Below are 6,119 nucleotides of genomic sequence, written 5' to 3'. Positions count from 1 at the left end.
GGATTTTTCTCGGCCTAAAATTGATGACATTCAGTCAAGCATCCTTCATCCGGCTATTGAGGCTAACACTTTTGAAATCAAGCCGGGCACTATTCAGATGGTGCAGAATTCTGTTTCTTTCAGAGGTGCTGCGACTGAAGACCCCAACATGCACATTAGGAATTTTGTCGAGATCTGTAGTACTTTCAAATATAATGGTGTGACTGAAGAGGCTATCAAGCTGAGGCTTTTCCCATTCTCTCTGAGGGATAAAGCTAAGGATTGGTTACATTTTGAACCAGATGGGTCCATCACTACTTGGCAAGATCTTGCGCAAAAGTTTCTAGTGAAGTTTTATCCAATGGCGAAGACTGCAGCTATGAGGAATGCTCTTACTCAGTTTGCACAGCAACCAACAGAATCTATGTACGAAGCTTGGGAGCGCTACAAGGAGATGTTGAGGAAGTGTCCACATCATGGTATGCCTGACTGGATGGTGATCACTGGTTTCTATAATAGTTTGGGGGCCCAATCTCGGCCCATGCTCGATGCAGCAGCTGGAGGCGCCTTGTGGGCCAAAAGCTATACTGAGGCTTATAATCTTATTGAAACTATGGCTGGAAATGAGCATCAAAACCCAACTCAAAGGATGATGCCTTGGAAGGTAGTAGGTATTCTGAAAGTTGATGCAGCTACAGCTATTACAGCGCAGCTCCAAGCGCTGTCTTTGAAGGTCGATTCTTTAGCCACCTATGGAGTCAATCATATAGCTATGGTCTGTGAGCTTTGGCAGGCTCTCATGCTACGGATCAGTGCTCTCTTGTGAATGAATCTATTCAGTATGTGAACAATTATCAGCGACCGCAGCAGCCTGTGCCAGCTACTTATCATCCTAACAATATAAATCATCCCAATTTCAGCTGGAGCAATAATCAGAATGCTATTCAGCAACCATAACAGCAGCCTATCAGTAAACAGTTTAATCCATCGGGATTCCAGCAACCACAGCATTACGCTCAAAAGCAATCATATCCTCAACAAGGAGGTGCTGATCCACCTTCTAGTGCTGATTTCGAGGAGCTCAAGCTGTTGTGCAAAAGTCAGGCTGTTTCTATTAAGACCTTGGAAAATCAAATCGGTCAAATAGCCAATGCAGTGCTCAATCATCAACCTGGCATACTTCCCAGTGATACTGAAGTTCCAGGCAGGAAGGAAGCTAAAGAGCAAGTCAAGGCTATTACCTTAAGGTCTGGAAAAGTTGCTGATGCTGAAAAAGTGAAAGATGGAGAAGCTGAAGTTGTTGATGAAAAAGAGAAGCAAAAGGAGAAAGCGGCAGAACCAAGGAAGACTACTGTTGAACACACTCTGCCTGAGGGTAATACAGGGGAGAAAAAACTCTATCCTCCACCACCTTTTCCTAAGAGATTGCAACAACAAAAGCTGGATAAGCAGTTCGGTAAGTTTCTGAAGGTGTTCAAGAAACTTCACATCAACATACCTTTCACTGAGGCTCTGGAGCAAATGCCTAGTTATGCAAAATTCATGAAGAGTATTCTTTCAAGGCAGGTGAAACTGGATGACCTTGAGACCGTTGCTCTAACGGAAGAGTGCAGTGCTGTGCTGCAACAAAAATTACCTCAAAAGCTTAAAGATCCAGGTAGCTTCACCATTCCTTGCACCATTGGCAAGTTGTCTTTTGAAAAATGCATGTGCGATTTGGGAGCAAGCATCAATCTGATGCCATTGTCTATCTTCAAAAAGTTGAATTTACCTGATCCAAAGCCCACCTACATGTCTCTACAATTGGATGATCGTTCTATTATATATCCACGAGGCATCGTGGATGACGTGTTAGTAAAGGTGGATAAGCTCTTCTTCCCTGTAGACTTTGTCATTTTGGATTTCGAGGAAGATAAGAAGATTCCCATAATCTTGGGAAGACCTTTCTTGGCTACAGGCCGTACCTTGATAGATGTGTAGAAAGGTGAACTTACTATGAGGGTGCAGGATCAGGATGTGACATTCAATGTATTCAAGGCGATAAAATTCCCTACAGAAGATGAGGAATGCTTAAAGGTGGATTTGATTGATTCTGCGGTAACTTCAGAACTTGATCATATGTTAATGTCTGATGCCTTAGAGAAAGCCTTAGTGGGGGAGTCTGACAGTGATGATGAGGATGGCAATGAGCAACTACAATATCTAAATGCTTCTCCTTGGAAGCGAAAGCTAGACATGCCATTTGAATCTCTTGGTACTTCTGATCTCAAGAATATTGAAGGAAAGCTCAAACCATCTATTGATGAAGCACCTACTTTGGAGCTTAAACCATTGCCTGAACACTTGAGGTATGCTTTTTTAGGTGATGCATCTACTTTACCTGTTATTATTGTATCTGACCTTTCAGGTAGTGAGGAGGACAAGCTCTTGAGGATATTGAGAGAATTCAAATCAGCTATCGAATGGACTATAGAAGATATCAAAGGGATCAGCCCTTCGTATTGTATGCATAAAATTATACTAGAGGAAGGTAGTAAGCCGACTGTTGAGCAACAGCGAAGACTTAATCGTATCATGAAAGAAGTGGTGAAGAAAGAATGCAGGAATCATATATCCTATTTCTGACAGTTCTTGGGTGAGCCCCGTGCAATGTGTACCTAAAAAAGGAGGTATAACTGTGGTAGCAAATGAGAAGAACGAGCTCATCCCCACTCGAACAGTCACAGGATGGAGGGTATGCATGGATTACATAAAGTTGAATAAAGCCACGAGAAAGGATCACTTCCCTCTTCCATTTATTGATCAGATGCTTGACAGGTTGGCCGGTCATGAGTATTATTGTCTTCTGGATGGCTATTCGGGGTATAATCAGATTTGCATTGCACCAAAAGACCAAGAAAAGACTACTTTCACTTGTCCATTTGGCACGTTTGCTTTTCGCAGAGTATCGTTTGGCTTATGTGGTGTACCTGCCACTTTTCAGAGATGTATGATGGCTATATTTTCTGATATGATTGGAAACAATGTCGAAGTGTTCATGGACGACTTCTCCGTCCTTGGATATTCGTATGATGAATGTTTGAATAATCTTCATTCGGTGCTCAAAAAGTGTGTGGAAATTAATTTGGTGCTCAACTGGGAAAAATGTCACTTTATGGTGCGTGAAGGCATTATTCTTCGGCATAAAGTCTCTAGCAAGGGTCTTGAGGTCGACAAAGCCAAGGTGGGAGTCATTGAAAATCTTCCACCAACTATTTCTGTGAAGGGAATCCGTAGTTTTCTTGGTGATGCGGGTTTCTATCGGCATTTCATCAAGGACTTCTCGAAGAAATCTAAACCGTTGTGCAACTTGCTCGAGAAAGATGTGCCTTTCAAATTTGATGATGAATGTTTGGTAGCATTCGAGACTCTCAAAAAGAGTTTGATAACTGCACCAGTTATTACGACACCTGATTGGACATAACCTTTTGAGATGATGTGTGATGCGAGTGATTATGCAGTGGGAGCAGTTCTTGGGCAGCGCAAGAATAACCTGATAAGTGACATTTTATACCACTTAGAATGTCTTATAATGGCTTGAAGTGATATCTTGAAATCAAGTATTTTGTATATTTGATGCGTTTTTCTAGTGTTTATGTATTTTAGGGTATAACTTGCGTTTCTGGGGAGATTTCATTAGGAATAAGCCTAGGGGAGTGCTTGGTATTGGACGTGGGAAGTTAGGAGCAGAACGCAGCAGAAAACGGGAGCAGAATAATAATTTTTCCAGTAAGCAGTTGGGCGGCCGCTCAGAAAGCTGGGCGCCCGCTCAGGATTGCTGGGCGGCCGCTCAGGGGCGTAATTTTTTATACTGATTTTTTACAGTCCTTATTCTGTTGGACTTCTGACTTCTGAGATGGCTGGGTCTTGTGGGCTTCTATATAAGTAGTTTTGAGAGACGTTTCACATAAGTGCGGTATCAATCAAGGAGCAAGGAGAGAAGGAAGACGACCGTTTTAGCACATCACAACGAAGAAGAGGAAGCATACATTTTCTTGTGATTCTTTTATTTGTTGTATCAGTGGATTCTAGTTTTCTTTACTTTGAACCTTATTATTCTTATGACGTACTCTGGTTTTAATAAGTATTTTTATTAGTTTATCCTGTATGTTATTATCATGTTTTCATATGAACCCATGGTGACGATGAGTTCTATCATGGGCTAATCGTGATCATGGGGTCGTAACGGATTTACTATGCAATTCTTTAGTTAGTTGTTTAATACCTTAGTGTGTGATGATTGTATGATATCTAGCATAGGTTACGCTTATTCGTCTTATGTGTGTCGCGAACATATAAGATAGGGTGTTAATATCTTGTGAAGCGACGGTGGATCTTGAGGTTTAGAACTTGCCATGCTAGCATAGGTTCATGTATGTGTATGCATGATTAGTGGGTAACTCTAACCGTTTTACTTGCCCTTTGTAATCATAAGGAATAACTTGTGCTTAAATCGTTATGTTGTCAAATTCTATAGACATATAGGGTCTCAACATAATTGATGCCTATTCAACTTCTATCTTAATTGTGGATGTTTGGTAGAATAGTATTAGTACAACGAAAGTTGGCTTTTATCAGTTTCGTGTTGTTCGATTAATATCATCACCATTTCATGCTAAGGGTAATAACAATAACTATTTAAGGAAGTAGTAATGAAGTTATGATCTCATGTGTGTTTAATATTGTTAATTCAAGTGTTAATTAAGTGTTTAATTCTCGTAGTTAATTATAGTTAATAATTAGTTAATCAAATCTAAGTGTTATTGTCTTGACATTGAGAAGTAATCATACATTGGTGAGTAAGAGTTAATTGAACATAATTAGTCTGAGTCTCTGTGGGAACGAACTAGAATTTATTCTATATTACTTGCGAAGGCGTATACTTGCGTGAATTATTAGCGCGTGTTTTGTGCTTAACAATACCTATATAAGGATGGGGTATAATGATTCTCAACTGACCCCGACTAACATGCTGATATAAGGTTTCGCTGGAGTTGAGTGTCCTGTGGAAGGAATAATTAAGCTACCCCTGACAATGGGGCAAGAGCCAAGACAAGTCACACCTGAACTTTGTAGTAGTGAAAGTTGGATCGACATATAATACGATCATGGGAAGGACATGAATACATGCCTTTAAGGCAATCCCTTCATCCTACCATTCTGTGATTACGTTTCCAATCAGAGACGGAATAGGAGTAGAAAGGGGAGATCAAAAGATGGCCAGAAGCTGTTATGTAGCCTCCTTGAGGGCAGACGGAGCAGGGGGCATATTTTGCCTATTGAAGATTTGGATATTCGTGAGAATGGTGAGAAATGAGGAAAGCCAGCAGAAGACCTGATCCCGGTCCCTTTGGCTCCCGAGGACCCCAAGAAGGTGACCTTCATTGGAGCATCATTGGAGGAACCCTTTAAAGGAAAATTAGTGAGGTTCTTGCAAGAGAACAGTGATGTGTTTGCATGGTTGGCAGCTGATGTGCCTGGCATAGATCCGGAATTGATCACCCACAAGTTGAATGTGGATCCAAATTGAAAGACCGTGAAGTAGAAGAAAAGGAGTTTTGCCCCTGAAAGGCATGAAGCCATCAAGTTAGAAGTGGAGAAGCTCCTAGAGGCTAGTTTTATTGAAGAGATACAATTTCTGGAATGGTTAGCAAACCCTGTAATGGTAAAGAAGGCTGATAGAAAAAGGAGAATTTGTGTGGATTTTACTGATCTAAACGATGCATGCCCCAAGGATTGTTTCTCATTGCCAAGAATAGATACACTGATAGATGCGATCGTTGGTCATGAATGCATGAGCTACCTATCAAAGGTTGGTAAATAAGATTTTTAAAGATCTTATTGGCAAAATGATGAAAGTATATGTAGATGACATGTTTGTCAAGAGTCTTGTGAAGACTGACCACGTAACCCATTTGAGGGAAGCCTTAGAGGTCCTGAGATACCATAAAATGATGTTAAATCTTGCAAACTGTGCTTTCGGGGTGGGATCTGGAAAGTTTTTGGGATTGATGGTCTCCAAGAGGGGAATTGAAGCAAATCCTGATAAGATAAAGGCCATTGTGGACATGGAGCCCCTGTGGACTATCAAAGATGTTCAA

At 41.0% G+C, this 6,119-nt stretch overlaps 1 non-coding gene across 1 annotated transcript; it reads right to left on the bottom strand.

Moving 5' to 3' along the window:
- Window positions 1-355: 355 nt before the first annotated feature.
- LOC141681644 (small nucleolar RNA R71) lies at window positions 356-462 on the bottom strand. Its single transcript, XR_012559070.1, has one exon. It is a non-coding gene; the product is annotated as a small nucleolar RNA R71 (small nucleolar RNA).
- Between the last annotated feature and the right edge of the window lie 5,657 nt (window positions 463-6,119).

Source organism: Apium graveolens, chromosome 8 (assembly GCF_009905375.1).
Source record: "Apium graveolens cultivar Ventura chromosome 8, ASM990537v1, whole genome shotgun sequence".
Classification (NCBI taxonomy): Eukaryota; Viridiplantae; Streptophyta; class Magnoliopsida; order Apiales; family Apiaceae; genus Apium; species Apium graveolens.
Note: the sequence above shows the minus strand (reverse complement) of the source record. Positions and strands in the feature narration are given on the sequence as shown.